We start from the raw sequence: 16,659 nt of genomic DNA, 5'->3' as shown, positions 1-16,659 counted from the left end.
GATCTGAGCTGTCCTGATGGATTTTACCCAAAGCAGACCCAGCAGTCCTTGCAAAAATGCTTCCACAAGCAGACAGAAGGCAGCAACCACTGGACAATAACTTCACTGGCACTAGAGTGTGTAAAGGGAATGTCTTTCTGCACTCTGAAGGGAGGAGATGGGGAGTATCAGCCTGGTTTCCATCCACTGGACTGTGCTGTTCTCTATCTCGTGTCTCAGCCCAAGACTCCAGTGATGTTAAAACACTGTTGTCTCTCAGCTGTGGATGCGTGATAGAGCGTTGACCTTTCTTGTTCCACCAAACTCAGTAAGGTGAACCGTCAGGGAACGTGGTGTGCTTTGGGGGTGGGTGTAATAGGTACCAAGGGGAACTTCAGGCAGGACAGCACTGAGGAGGACTACCTCTCTCACCTGTAGTGAACACGTAGATAACAAAGTTGGTGGTACCAGGGGGATTTGTGAGAACAAACTACAAGTTTACTATGGACATTAGCAAATGATTTCTGTGTTTGCACATATTCCTGCAGAGTCATTTTGTTTTCTAAGGCTTTACAATCACAGATGTGGTGAGGCTATAAATGCTCTAATCTCTTTCCTTCTTAATTCAGAATTTGGACTCTTCCTTGGTTCATTAAATCCCACATTTAACTTTATTTGGAAGCATTTTAGTCATAGGAACAGTGTTGGGGACAGAAATGGTACATTTAGTTCTGCTGAATGGATATGGTATTAGATTGACAGTACCTGTCAGTGTGTAATTGCAGATTAATGGGATATAGTATGTCATTATGGCAGCTTAATAGCACAAGTTTCGGAGCTGGGTACAAGTCTAGGCTTTCATTTCTTGTTAGAGTGGGCTACTCTGACCTGCCTTGCACAATTTTCTCCCTCATCTCTTGTGGCAGAGAATAAGGATGTTTACAATTCAGTTACTCAGCGACCCCAGGAATATGATGGAAGACCAACAGTGTAATTTAAAGGGTATGAGGAGATGGAGAAGAACTGATGCAATATGAGAATGACAGAATCCAACAATATGCTATAAGGAATGAGATATGTATGAAAAGCTTTATGTTATGAAATGAGCAGCCTTCTGCACAACATCTACCAGCAGATGTGAAAGTATTATTTGTGTCCAAAATGAATAGAGTTGCTGAGCTTTACTAATCAGACCATCAAGCCACAGGAGGGGCCATATTCATGGACTGGAAAATGAGGGCATTCTATGAATGGGTTATTGAAGTAACTTTTCCAGTTATAGCTGAGTTGAGCCTGTATCAGCCGGTACTTTAATACTTCATGTTTTGCAGCAGATACCTTATGCTGAGCTGGTTGATTTGAAGGTGTTCTTACTGAGGACCATCTTGAGACATCTACGTACCTAAAAAGTACACCATAAGCAGCCCTCCTTATGTGTGCAGATGAAAATAATGCTGTTTGGGAATTGAATAGATTGTAGTTTGGCTCTAGTGCCGTGTCCTGTTTTTTGGCTGGCATTCCTGTACCTTGGACAACATCTCTCAGAATTAATAATTGCACCCAATCTGTGGCGAAGATGGGGGGAGAGACTTTCTCGCACTCTTTCAACTCCCCTTTTTCCTTCAGGCTAGTTACAACAGCTTTTGAGAATTTTGAATATCCTATTCAAGCCAGCATGCTCTTACTGCTATGTCTCCTGAATGTGTTTCAGGTCTTGGTTAGGGTTACAATAAATTGTTTTAAGAATACCACTCAGAGATCTGCCCTGAGGCTGGATAGTCATGGGTGACGTGGCATGTGGGAGAATATGGGCAGGTATCTAAAGACCTTATCACCTCCAGTGGTTTGGAACTTCACTCCTGAACAACTACAGGACCTTGATAAAGTGACAGAATATTTGAAAGAAAAATGCTGTGGGTATTCTAAAGAGGCACAACTTGCTGTGCTGTGCTGTGCTGGGCCCTGGCCAGTATCTACCAAACACTGCTTGATATTGGGCAGCACCCTCAGGGGGAAAACAGACCAACCAACACTTCAGCTACCCCAACCTGGTGACAGGCACTGCGGCTACTCTGACCCTATCAACAGGCACTGCAGCTGAACCAAAAAACCAACCTGTACTGGTATCAGTCACCCCTGTACACAAGAAAACATACAGAAAAAAACAGTTCGCTTAGTAAGGGATGACGATTAAACAGAACCATCACGAGAACAGGAAGAAGAGGCATAACTGGAGGTAATCACCCGATCCCTGTCCAAGTGAGCTGTGAGATATGTGAAAAGATTTCAGCCGCCGTCTAGGCATGCACATTGTTACCTGGCTGCTCCGATGCTGGGATAATGGGGCCAGTAGCCTGGAATTTAGAGGGCAGGGAGAAGCCAAGCAGCTGGGATCCCTGTCTAGGGAAGGAGGGATTGACAAAGCAATTGGAAAAAAGACACAAGCCCTCTCCCTCTGGAGGTGACTTCTTTCAAGCGTGAGGGTAGAGATATCATCCAGGCAAGTGGACCACCATGGAGAGAGGTATTAACCTGAGGGAATTAACCGTGTGGGAGATGGTTTATTATGACCTGGACAGCACACAGTTACCCACAGATCCAGATGAAGTCCTATGTATATGACCCATGTGGCAGAAGTTTGTACAGAGCGCACCATTGTCATATGCCGACTCACTGGCGGGAATGGACTGGGAAGGTGAAGAGACACCAACGGTGGATAAAGTAGCTGACTGACTCTGGCAATACGAAGAGTCTCTCTTCCTCCCTTGTCTCAGCTGTGAAGAAACTGTCCTGGAAGCTCCAGCAACTGGAAGAGAATATGTCCTATTCCCCACCTGTACGGACCAGTATCTCAGCTCCTCTGCTCAAGAGAGAGGACATTGATTGTACACACCATGAAGTACCCTGTGTTTTTACCTGCTCAGCCACAGAGAGGACATGAGGAAGTGGGACAGAAAACATACCTCAACCCTAGAGGCACGAGTACATGAGTTGCAAGGCAAAACAATCACAAAATGAGATTCTTCTAGGAAAAATGCCACTCCAGTCTCCAGTGGGCAGTTCCCCAGACTGAGTGGAAGGCCTGGTTGTACTTATGATCCTCTGGAAGGGACTTCTAAGTCACTTTTTGCAAGAAGTGAGTTGCGAATATGATGAGCAGGATTAGAGGGGCCCTGCCTCCAGACAGGTGGAAGAAAGGGACAACCAGGTTTATAGGACTGTGTAGATCCGATGGCCTGGCACATCAGATCCGCAAGAGTATAAGGCTCTAGTGGACACCGGTGCAGTGTACCTTAATGGCATCGAGCCGTGAAGGGGCAGAACCCATCGGTATTTCTGGAGTGATGGGGGATCCCAACAGTTGACTCTACTGGAGGCTGAAGTGAGTCTAACTGGGAATGACTGGGAAAAGCATCGCATTGTGACTGGCCCAGAGGCTCTGTGCATCCTGGGCATAGACTACCTTAGGAGAGGGTATTTCAAGGACCCAACAGGGTACCGGTGGGGTTTTGGTATAGCTGCCTTGGTCGACCCCTGGGGTTTTGGAGTTGGGGATACAGAGGATCTGAGGCCAGCTGCACTCCAACTGAAAAAGAGATATTGGCAGCATATGAAGGGGTTCAAGCTGCTTTGGAGGTGGTTGGTACTGAAACACAGCTCCTCCTGGCACCCCGACTGCCGGTGCTGGGCTGGATGTTCAAAGGGAGGGTCCCCTCTACACATCATGTAGCTGATGCTATGTGGAGTAAGTGGGTCACACAGCGGGCTCAAATAGGAAACCCCAATTGCCCAGGAATTCTGGAAGTGATCACAGACTGGCCAGAAGGCAAAGATTTCGGAATGTCGCCAGAGGAGGAGGTGACATGTGCTGAAGCGACCCCACTGTATAATAAACTGCCAGAAAATGAGAAGCCGTATGCCCTGTTCACTGATGGGTCCTGTCGCATTGTGGGAAAGCATGGGAGGTGGAAGGCGCTGTATGGAGTCCTACATGGCAAGTTGTAGAAGCTGCTGAAGGAGAAGGTGAATCGAGTCAGTTTGCAGAAGTGAAAGCCATCCAACTGGCTTTAGACATTGCTGAGTGAGAAAAGTGGCCAATGCTCTGCCTCTGTACTGACTGATGGATGGTGGCAAATGCCCTGTGGGGGTGGTTACAGCACTGGAAACAGACAACTGGCAGTGTAGAGGGAAACCCATCTGGGCTGCTGCATTGTGGCAAGATATTGCTGCCCGGCTAGAGAAGCTGGTTGTGAAAGTAGGTCATGTGCAAGCCTGCGTACCTGAGAGTCGAGCCACTGAGGAACATCAAAACAACCAGCAGGTGGATTGAAGTGGCTCAGGTGGATCTGGACTGGCAACATTTGTAAATTATTTATAGCTCAGTGAGCCCATGACACCATAGGCTGTCAAGGAAGGGATGCAACATATAGATGGGCTCGTGATTGATCGGTGGACTAGACTATAGACACTATCGCACAGGTTATCCGTGAATGTGAAACGTGCTGCAATCAAGCAAGCCAATTGGTTAAAGCCTTTGTGGAGGATGATGGCTGAATTATAAATATGTCTTTTCCTCTCCAGGCTAAACAGACCCAGGTCTTTCAGCCTTTCCTTATACGAGAGATGCTTCAGTCCCATAACCATCTTTGTAGCCCTCTACTGGACTCTCTCCAGTAGTTCTTTGTCTGTCTTGAACTGGAGAGTCCAGAACTGGACACAAGCTGCACCGGGAAGGAGGTGACTGACCACAGCCACCTGCCAAAAATGTGGTCTGTGGACAGAGCAGTGTGCGTGTGTGCGTGTATTATCTGCTCCAGGCACAGTCAGGTTGCCTAGCTCAGGTCAACAGTTTGTACTGTTTTATACTAGCTCTGATAATTTATTTTTCCTAAATGTAAGTGAGCAATTTTGACAAAAACAACTTTTCAGGCACAACTGCTGGTGATAGCATCCAGGAAGGAGTTGCAGTGAGTAGCTGGAAGGTGTGAAACTCTATTCTACAGGGACATGGGTATCTAGGAAAGAAGTCTGTGATGGCCTCAGATTCATAACTCTCTGTCCTTTGCTTAGGGCTTGTTTGATAACAATGGGTAAACTAAGTACTTGTGCATTTAAGGTTTGCAGAAGAAAAGTAAATTCTTAGACATAATAAATATATGTGGATAATACCACAGAACCACCAGCCTACTTCAAAAGAATGGTAAGATCCTAATGCCTTTGTTTAAAAACACCGAGACACTAATTCACCCCTAGAACTGAAGAAAGTATTTATTGTTAGTACCATGGTGCCGGATTTAGTAGTATGAAAATAATGCAAACAGTCATCTGTAATGCAAATGTTGATGTCTGATTAATAGAGAAAATAACATGAGCAATTAATCCACAAGGGAATAGATTATTATAAATGTAAATTAGATCATCAAAGGATAAGCCACACAGAAATAAAACTACCCCAAAACATGATTAATTATTGAAATTCCAGTAAAAAAGGCATCTTTAACAACAGAGTCCTTGGAAGACATGTCATGTGATTCATCAAAATTCTGGACAGGGTTATTTTACAATCCCAAAATTGATTAGTTTCATTATGAATATAATGGGGACATTTATTGCACCCAAGATAGCATGCTGTTTTAGGGACAGAGCACAGCCTTAGTACTAAACTGACTCAATTCTGATTTATGCACATGCAACTTTTGGGATAGTATATAGTTTGCTTGAGTAAGTCAGAAGATACCTGCTTGCATTTTTTCAGGAAGGAACGTAGTTTTTACATATTTGTACCTGTGTATGATCTTAATCACTCCAAGATACAGTGTTGAAGGAAATATTGCCTTTCTGGTAAAAAATTAGTTTCTCTTCTTGCCTCTCAGAAAAATTTTCAGGTGACCTTGGGCAGATCACTTTATCTCTCTGTGCTTCGTTCTCTACCTTGGTTTTGAATGCTTCAGCTTAATGATGTATAACATGAAAATATTTAAATTCAAGTAGTGCTAGAAATCTACCCTTGTAAAATCCTGGTCACTTTTTAAAAGCTCAATTAAAGATGTTATTCTTTTCTAACAAAATAGAGCTTACCGTTCTTCAAGTGCTGTTAAATACTCAAGCGACTTCATACTTTGAAGATACACAGTATTTTAGCACTGTTTGTAACATTAAAGGCCAGGATCATAATCTGCATATTTCCTGAGTTTTAATTTTACGTCTTGCTATCATTAGAGACCTACTTAGGAACTTGGCAGTTTTCCTCCTTTCTATTGAAAGTAGACTCAATGTGCTTTACTGCAGTAGTTTAAGTGTGTTTTGTATGGCATCATGGTGGTGTGCTGAACACTCTGCAGAACTGGCCTTATCAACACCTTGCTCCTTATGCAAAGCTGGTTGGAGTCTGAGATCTGTTGCTGGAATGAGCATTTGAAAGAGTGTCAGAGGGAGGAAAAATGAGAAGCATCTCTGAAGCTGGTACTGGCAAGAAGGCCTATGGGCAGTCAGGGAATTACTCGTAGCAAGGGTCCAGAAAAAAATGACAGCAAACTGATATACAGGGCAGGTTGACAAGAACATTGACACTGAGATAGAGTCTAAACAACTGTCTCTTGCTGTTTGGTTTCTTCTTTATTTGAGGAAACAAGATTTTCTAAGTATTATTTTGTGAATAAATATTATCCAAGAAATGCTGTGTCTGTCCTTACGTTCTTTTCTTAATAGAAACAAGTCACATAACCCCAGTCTACATTAGCCTCTTGGTTAGAAAGAGCCTTGTAACAAGTTTTGCATACCGCTGTACTTAGATTTATATGCTGCTTTTTCTGCTCACATCTTTGTGCTACCTTATGTATATGACACCTAGAGAGAGAGTTCCAGGTCCTGATTATGTTAGGAAGTCGCATGGTCACCTCTTTTGAGCTTCAGTTTTCTTTTGGTTTGGTACCTTGCTTTTCAATTCAGTTTTGCTGGGTTTTTTTCCAGCTTTCAAGGACAGCAAGGTTGAAATCACTGTAAAAGATGCGTCTCTTTGGAGCCTCTTTGCTCTCAAACACTGAGTATTGACTTGTTCCATACAGGGATTGGCATCTCAACCATAGCTTGAAGTTGTTCTCCAAAAAGTTTGCCTTCACTGCGAGCCACAGTCAGTAGGTTTTATTGCTCCTGAATATTATTTTCAGCCCTGGCAGACTTACCTTTTGCAAATAGCAATAGAGCGCTGATGCTTCTGGTGCAAATTTCTGTAGCTGAGAAGGCCACTTGATGGTAAATGTTTCTGCCTCTTCATTCAGTCAAATGGCTTTGAGGCATTTCTTAGAAGAGTTTAGCTGGAATATTGTATTAGGTACCTTTGTGCTTTTAAGGCTCCAACAGCTAGATTTAAATGCTGTAGAACATATACAGAAAACTCAGGAAATGAGAAACAAATACCTGCCAGGAAAAAACGCTTTTGCATCTTTATACTGTCATTATCTCTTAAAAACCAACCCTTCTGGCCTGATTCCTGTGTACAGCACTCCTGTATAGGAAAAAACTTGGCTTTGACTAGCCTTTCATTTTGTGCCTTTGGTGGTACCAGCAATTCACTTCTATTACTGTACATATCCAAATTTAAATAGCAGCCTTTTTAGCCTGTAATGGAGAGTGTCCCACTTGGTCTTCAGCCTGGGGAAGGACGAGTGCAGTGCCTTATCCTAAGGACCTGGAAAGATAAACAGAAATGGTAGAATATGTATTTTCCTGAGTTCCCTTGGGGCTGTAGAGAGAACCCTGGAGGGAGGAAGGCAGCCGAAAAGAAATGAATGTTGGTAAATGGTATTAAAAACTAGTAGATAGGGAGAGATATATGAATGCAAGATACGTAGGGCTGTTAAGTGAGGGAGCAGACTGTGAACCCAGTTTATGCCAGTGGCATGAGGAATGAAACGAGAAAGGTGGCACTCAGTAGGTTCCCTTGGCTTCTTATAAATTTCAAAGTGGCTGCCTTTCCTTTTTCAGTATCCTGTAAAATGCAACCTTGGAACTGTTAGAAGATACACTGGTGAAGATGATAGGAAACAAGAGAAGAAATTTCCTCATTCTGGTCTTCATTTCCCAGATCTTCAATGATGTGTTAGTCAATTAACTGGAGGTCAGATATATCTGTAGTTTGTTAAAGTGTTATACTCCAGTAGGGTATGTTATTCAACTTACCTTGTCTGCATCTTTAGAACCACACTTGGTGTGACAATATTTTGGGTTCACAGTGGTGAAGAAAAGGATTTTAATTTTTGAGCACTCTCTGTGCAGAATGACACTTATGCTTTGTATATATCTGTATTTTTAGTACATTTTAGGAATGTAAAGAAGTTACTGTATAAAACAAACACTTGGAGGCCAGCTAACTCCTAGAAATCATTTTAATTATGGGGAAGAGGAGAAAAGGAAAAAGAAGCAGCCTTTTAGTGTTCCTGCTGTGCATTAGTTGGATTAAGTCTGGAGGGCCAGTGACTGGTACTTCTGATGTTCCTCATCAGGATCCCCATCCTCTTCCCTGTTATCTGATGCTTCCTCACTCTGGGGAGTCCAGTAGTGTTGTCATCTCGTCAGGCCGTGGACCCTTGGGGCTGAGACTTTTTTTAGCTTTGCACTCAGCATATGCGCGCTGAAAAACGAGCATGTGCTCCCAGAGAGCAAATGCGAAGTGCTAATGAGAAATTACCAGTGAGGTGTGAGAAGTTGCTTTGCAAAGCAAGTAGTATGAATTCTTTTTTAAACTTTGTTTTTTCAAACTGACATCGAGCCCTCCAAAAACTGAGCCCTGGGTTCATTTGTTATTGATTGCTCAAGTCACCCAGGGGGCCTGTTGCAGCTCTGTACATTGTATGCTGTGAGCCATCCTTGTGGGAGGGTGGTGGGAGCACCAGCATCATGTGTGGATTTGTTCTGCAAAGGTTGTGTCTTGTGATCTCATTATAAATTCTCTGGAGGTCAGTGGAGGAATTTGATAAACATCTTGGCCTTTCCATGGGGATCTCCACATGGCCGATAGCTCATTTGAAGTACATATTTCTGACCAATTCTACATGATCCCTAAGAGTGGCCATTCTGTTTCCTGGCAGTCTGAATTCTAGCCAGATAAGGTCTCAGCTTTTCATTGTCTTCTCTGTCCCTTGTATGATATAGGTGTTTTTCAAGAGGGTGTTTTTGAACGTTGTCTGCCCACACAAATCTACCACGCATGGTTATCTACCCAGGGTAGGAGAAATCTCTTTTTAAAGGCATTAATGAAAGCAATTCCCTAACAAAATTCATTAACTTCATTGAACTGTCCTCAGTGTCCACATAGATAAGACCTCATTACCCTCAGGATTGCTCAGGAAGTGATTCCTAGGCCAACATTAACAAATATTCCTCTTTCAGTGACCTGCTGGATCAGTTACATATGGATTACCAATGCTTCTGGCTCTTCCATGCCCCCCAGAGACCTCCCATTCCCCAGGCGCTCTCTGTTTCTGGTTGCCCTGAGGCAGTGAGCTCTGCCAGACTTGCTGTAGCCTTCAGTGCTGTATGGGCCTTGACGTACCTCTGTACTCCTCCCTGCCCCCTGAAATTAAGGGGTTTTGTTGCCCCTCTTCATGGGAAACAGTGCAACAGTTTAGGTGTCCCTGGCTCTCGTGTCTGTACTCTGGAGGCTCTCCAGACCTCCAGGTCTGGGACTCAGGCTTTCTCCCAGGCTGGTAGTGCACCATCTCAACTCTCTGTCTAGTTACAGACAATGGCACCTCAAGCTGAGCTCTCCCTGCTTATTAGGGAAATGATCCAACTCCTCCTCAGTGGTGTCTGGTGATTGACCCATGCCATCTGATTGTCCTCGGCTGGTCAGGAGAAGCTCAGTGGGGGTGTGTGCATACAGGTAAGAGAATGTGCTGTCATGGGAACAGCTGAGCTGCTTCTCCAGGAAGGGTTGTTTGCCGTTGGCCAGATGATTTTCTGAGAAAGGTAGAAAGCTAGGAGTTGAGGACTAGAGCCACACTGCAGTACAAGCTTGAATGAATCACTTGGGTCCACACTGATGCTATGGAGTTTTAGGTGAGTATCTGAAGTGTCTTAAGTTTAAAGCTTAGGTTAAGAGAGACACTTCTGCTAGCCTTCTTCCTCCTGTCTTTTGTGCATGCCATCTAGTTGTGTACTTGTTAGAGAAAGTGCTGTCTCCGGGTGTATGTGCATGTGTGAGGGTAGTCAGCTCTCACTACAGTGGGAATCTCATTCTGTCCAGTACTATGCCCATATTAGTAGTAGCCGTAGTATTAATGCTAGCGGAGGAGGTGGGAAATATTTTATTGATTTCTAAAACAGTTAAACTTATTCAAGGTAAGGGCAGCTGTTTCAAAGCTGTATGCGTCAACCCTCTCAGTTTCACTCCACTGACGTCACAGCTTTCTGAAAACGAAAGTCTAGTACTGTCTAGGGAGTCTTCTGCTGAACTTTTAATAACTTTGTGATGAGGTGCTGTGCAATTCAGCAGGTAATTGGCCTGTGTGTAACCCAAAATGTTTCTACAGGAGCATGTAGGTGAACAGCAGTTCGTACTAATTAAATAATTGCTTCCATTAAGCTGAACATAATTAATGCAACTTAGATAATAGAGAAAGGTAAGTTAGTAATTTAACTGTTGTGGGTTTGGGGCAGAGTTTTCAGTGATTTATTTTGTGGCAAAGAAGAAAGCATTGGGAAATATTGCTACAGAACAACTCAAATGAAAAGGGATCACCTTGCAGTATGCGTGGCTGCTATTAGATTTGTGCTGAAAGCTTTTTATATTTCTGCAAGGTTGTATGGCAGATTATAGTTAGAGCTGGAAAGGAGTATGGTGGAGGTTTTTGTTTGTTTTGGTTTTTGTAGTGTTTTTGTTTGGGTTTTTTTGGTTTGGGTTTGGGTTTTTTTTGACTCAAGAAGCTTTTAAGTCTTAGAAAACTTGAATGAACTCACAAGGTTGTGTCACTGCCCAAAGTGCCCCATCAGTGTGCAGCCTCTCCCCTACTCCCTCTAAGAGCTTTAACTGCCTGGGGTCAACGCCAGCTCTGATTCAGGGCAGCTTCAGGTCCAGGTTCCGTGGTGCTTGGCTCCAAGCTTAAGCGTGGGCTGCTTCACAAGTGGAGGAGCGCTGGGAGCCAAGGGCAACCACCAGGCAGGCAGGGCAGTGCCCTCACCACAAATATGGCAAATCCTACTGCACCTGAACAAGAGGAGCAGGCAAGTCCAGTGATGGTAACCAGGGCTGGCCAAGAGTGCAGTGATCCAATGCACGGAGGTGAGGCAGGTCCAAGATCAGGCTCGTGTTGCAGTCAGAATCAGCAAGGTACGGGTCCAGGCACAAGCTTGTGTGAAGGGCTTGAGCTTAAGTGCAGCTCCATAGCAAAGGGGTAATGGCCCTCCTAGAGATGTCTCACAGAGCTTTCTCACAGCTGTTTCACAGCAGTCTAGTCTCAGCTTATGGTTGTGTCATTCTAGGGCTTGAGCACAGGGCAGCCAGACCCTCAGGAGAGAAGGAAGAGGTTGCAGAGCCTCTTCTGCACCCAAGTTAAATAAAATAAAAAAAATATATAAAAAATTAAAAAAAAAAAAAAAAGACTTCTAAGATTTTCACACACAGAAAAAGAGCTGCAGCCTTTTCACCTAATGTTGCCAGTGGCAGGCTGGCCAGGGCACTCTCTGGGACTGAAAGAACCACATTCAAGTCTCTGCTTGTCTTCCTCACAGATCTCAGCTTGAACCTGTCTTCTATTCCCAAAATGAGTATCATCTCACCAGGGGCTTGGTGGTTCTTAGCAGAGATTGTTTCCTTCCTATTCCTTTTTTTTTTTTTTTTTTTTTTTTTACACCTGGAATTCCAGCCTGGAGCTGGAAAAACTTTATGAAAGCCAGGCAAATGATAAAACCTCCTTAACTTTAATTTATCTCAGCATTTGTGTATTGTGTATCGCCATAGGAAAGAACATGTTCATCTCCAGTGTGGTACTGTAATGCCAGTGAAAAATGTGCACTCAACCATAGGTTGACATTTTCTGTGTTTTAAGTGCTTGTATCTAGTCCCAGAGCAAAGAAAGCCCAACTGAAGCAGGCATAGCTGGAGTGGCTGGGGCAGGATGAAATCTTTATCTTGCTGAGCAGAGGCCAGCCAGAAGGGTGTCCCCCAGGCACAAGCAGAAACAATCACAACTCCTTCATTTCACAGTGCCTTGTATCTGAGAAATTCCCTGAAAACTCCTGTTGCCAGCAGCGGTGCTGGGTATTGTGGGACAGATGCTCAGTGAATTCCTGGTAATTTTGTCCTTGCCACTGCTGCTGTTGAGAATGAATCACAATAGTTCAGTTGTCAGTGGAGGCTGGAGAGGAGGGCAGGTGTGGTCCTGCACCAATGTCCTCCCTGTTCTCATCTGTGTTATCTGTCCCTGCTGTCAGAGGTCTCAAGTCATGTGCTGTAGTGCAGGATTTACCTGCCTTATTATTTTAAATATCTTTGAAGTATCACCTAACATCAAAAAAACCTCAAGTGTTCTTTAGATAAATGGTTTGCTCTTTGTAAGCAAAAGCAACAGATTGAATCATCTTGACATCTTATAATCTTTCTCGTTTTGCATGTTGAAGCTTAAATGTATTGCAAAAGGCCCCTGTCATTTTTCTGAAGTCTGCTTGAGTCTGTGCGGATGGCAGTAATATCCTTGCTTCCTTGCATTCTCATTTCTGTATCTAGTCCTGTGACCTTCAGGAGCCTGATGTAAGGTTTTGTTTTCCTCAGGATGATGCTGGCTTCTGGAAGTTTAGGTATACCTGTTACTAAATTATATCTGGTGAGGAAATGTGAAAAGATCAAATATGGCTTTATTCTCTGGAATACCTCAGCTACATGAGTTGCTTGAGGGTGGAGCTGGGTGATTTCTTGTCAATCATTACTGTCCTGTTCTCCTTGGTACTACATGTCTGTTCAAGCTCCTGGAATGTAGTATTTGTGTAATGAGTTTTCCAGCCTCAGCTCTAATCTTAGTTGTGAACAATCTGTATACAGCATTGACACAAATCATTTCTATGCCAAGCTGATGTGCAGTGCAAGGGAAAACATATTTAGGTGGCTGTGTTGGATTTGGGAGCCTGTGAAGCTCATCATTCCTACCTTTTCTTATCAAATAGTAGAGTGCAGCATTCTGGTACCATGCAGCCCATCAGGAGTAGATGTATTTCTGTCAAGAGAAAGAAAGAAAATTCAGTCTCTTTCTGCTCTGGTGCTCCAGGAGATGCAGAGAAGAGAAATGTGATCCCTGAGGATCTCCACAGATAGTGAGAAGACAATATATAGAGAAAGTGAAAATCAGCTACAGGACGCCATACCCTGAGGAATTCCAGATTCAACTGACTTTTGATACCTCAGGCTTTAAGCTGTCTTTCGGTAGTAGGCATTGTAGATGATGCTGTCTTCACGCAGCAGACAGCACCATGTGGGCACTCCCAAGAACATAGGGTTGTCAATAAGCGGTCAGGTTCTTATACCAAAATGCCTTTTTTTTGATAGAAAATGTCTTTTTCCACAGAAATGTCAGAATTAATGATTCTTTATTAACGGTAGGAGCATTTTGTCAATCATTCCCACCTTGAAATGAAAACCATTCAATTAATAATGCTGGAAGGAAATGTTTCACAAAGGACTGAAAAACATACCCATTTTGAATCCTGGTGAAAAATAGGGCCTTTAGTGTGCCAGTATTTTGCTTTATAACTGTTTTCTGACAAGCTTTCTCTTGATAAGGAGTCTCACACATCGGGGACATGAGGAGGTAATGACTATCTAGCCGTTGTGTTAGATGTGTCTGCATGTGAGACTGGTGGTGGTACATAATTCCTCTTGCTTAAAAACATGCTCCCAGGTGGGAGCTACCTGCAAAATGCTACTAGTTAGAGTGTCTCTCCAGCTGCGAGGGCAAGGACTGTGGCTCACGTTGCTGGTGTACAGATATTTCATAATTCAGGTTTGGAGTGTTCCCCACTCCTTTCGCTTGCCTGGCTGTCTCCGTCAGCTGGCTCAGACCTGCTCTTAATCCTGAATTTCGACCAAGACTACCAGGACAGGGAGGCCTTGACCAGGACAGGGAGGCCTTGACCTAGAGATGTCTTCCCTCCCAGGAGACAGACTGCCCTGTTAGTTGCCTTAAGGGCATGATGGAAACATCATTAATTTAATCTGATCTGTTTAACCTTGGCCGTACTGCCATTGTGCTTCAGCATTTGTGATGCTTTTTTTATCCTCCTGGAAAGTGAGCTTGCTTCATCAGTTGGAGTGGCTGCTGAAGAGCAATGAATTCTGCCTTTGTACCAGGCTTTTTAAGAAATTTTTTATGATTCTAAGATGATTGGATGTGCTTCAGTGTCAGCACTGGGTATGCATTTTTAAGAATGCTATTGAGACTCTCATACAAAAAATCAGCTAAGCATGTTCCTAGGATGTTATTTTACCATATTAAAGAAAGTATTGAGTGCAGTAGTATTAAATAAAACCTTTCAATTAATTTATCAAAACATTTTCAGGACTTCCTTCCTTCCAGGACAGGCAGAACTTAAACACCAAGCAAAGGAAGGGGACAGAAACATTTTTTTTGACATCTTATGTCTCTTTTGCTTTAAGTGGGACTAGTTAGGCCGAATAAATAATCATAAGCTCAGAGGCTTAATTTTTGTTGAAGGAGTAGCAGGAGTATGAAAAGTCACAGTGTGATTGATGTCAAGTAAGCCTGAAGTTGTAAAGGCTTTGAGCTTGTTATCTGCAATAATGTGAGTTAACCTCAGTGAACAATCAGCAGCTGTAGTAATGGGATAACAGAGCATCCACATTTAAAAAAACGTAGATGATGACAACAAAGAGATCTTGAGGTTTTTTTACCCTTTGAAAGTGAAATGAAAAAGTTTAAAGAAGAACTTCGTGGTTAATATTTTGATGGGGCCAGTATGGTTATAAAAATTTTCAACAAAATGGATGCTAACATTCCTTATTAGTCTGGGTTTTTGGCAGACACGAAAAAATAAGTTCATAAACCAAAAAGGTTAAAAACCATGAAAAGGGAAGAAGCCATTTTAGTAATGTTGCCTATAGATATGTTTCGTTAAGTGGGCAGTAGAGCAGCTCCTCTGCTTCAGGCAAAAGTCCAGAATTTATTTCTCGGCTATGTACCTGGTCATTTGTATATTTTTATGTAGATCTCTCTGCTAAAATGCAAAAGGATTTACAGCAGAGGAGTTAAAGTTGTGGTGGTCTCTAAGAATATAAGTCAAGCAAATTCTATCTCCAAGAATGTAAGTCAAGCTAGATCAAGCGATACATAAGACACATAAACACTTTCTTGGACTGGAAACAAGGCAGAAACTTTGGGTAGGTACATTGTAGAAACAATTCCTCCAATTTTAATTTTACTCAATTTTTTTTGTTGGTTTTGCTGCTTTTGCCATTTGAAACTGGAACAAGCATTGAGTTCTGTTTGTTCTAATAAGCTGGAAATGAAAATAAAGACACATTTGTCCCAGTGAGGTCCTTTTTAATATGTAAAGTTCTCCCAAGGTGTCTTCCTGTTCATGCCTCACTTCTATCAAATCCTCTCTTGAGGGCTGCTGGGAAATAGAGTTTGGATGCATTTTTCCAGTTGAGAATAATCTGTTTCTGTACTATGGGTGCACTTTGGATTGAAGACATGGGGAAGCCTATTTTGTATCTTGCATGGCACTTTAAGCTCTGTGCCTGATGCAGTAATGCTGTTTTAAGCAGCAGAAATGTTCAAAAGTGGGTACAGACATATCAGTGCAATCAGTGGTTCATAGTCTTCTTTCTCTTATAGGATTACTTCTTACTTGAAAGATCTTCTAATGCGGTACTTGAATTGTTTAATTTATACAATAGATTTTTTTTTTTTTTTACCTTCTCAGTACTTTCCTTGAGCTGAGTGTGCTTAAATGGGAAGGAATGGCCCTATTCCTTCTGTCTGTCTAATCTAATTAATCTATCTCATTTATTCAGTAATTAGAACATACAGATTTTTTTTTTTTTTTTTTTTTTAACTCGTGAAGTAGAAGACAGGAGTGCTGAACATCCATGTATGTTCTTGTAGCGTCTGTCTGGTTGAATAAAACACATCCTCCAGTGCCATCATCTTCACTTGAAACAGGTGTTTGAAGTTCACCCTGTTGGATGACTTTGAACTGAAGACAAGGAAAGCCTACTGGGAAAATAAGCGTCAAAGGCCTTGTAGGCCTTTTGAAAGAGTTAAAATGACTCTGATCTCACTAGTTTCAGTCAGGCTATTAGGTCTTTAAGCATCTTGTCTTTGAAGATTAGTCTGAACTCTTAATTGCTTATTCCTGATGGTTTCTGTCACTCTAAGTGCACTAATCCTGCCTTAAACAATAACTACGGCGGTCATTGCACTGGCATAAAAACTGTTGTTACTCTGCTTATAATGTTCTCCACTTTAAAATCTTTCCCTTCAAAGCCTTTCAGCCAGTCCATAATTGGGGTGATGGCGGCATGAGGAGCATGGGCAAACCTGAGCAGAGCATCACGTGGGCAATGACCTGACCTGGGATGGAGGTTTAATTTTCCTGCTGCCTTGTGCTATGTGCAGTCATCTCATTCTTTTGTACAGTATGGTCCCACTAATGACACCTTTTGCTGTTCTA

At 42.8% G+C, this 16,659-nt stretch overlaps 1 protein-coding gene across 14 annotated transcripts in view; it reads left to right on the top strand.

The window, feature by feature from the left end:
- The window catches only part of TSPAN4 (tetraspanin 4), a 474,563-nt gene that overhangs the window by 144,716 nt on the left and 313,188 nt on the right, over positions 1-16,659 (top strand). The gene's annotated exons all lie outside the window — the stretch shown is intronic.

The sequence above is a fragment of the Grus americana genome, chromosome 5 (genome assembly GCF_028858705.1).
Source record: "Grus americana isolate bGruAme1 chromosome 5, bGruAme1.mat, whole genome shotgun sequence".
NCBI classification, from domain to species: Eukaryota; Metazoa; Chordata; class Aves; order Gruiformes; family Gruidae; genus Grus; species Grus americana.
This window is presented reverse-complemented; position numbering and strand designations above follow the sequence as displayed.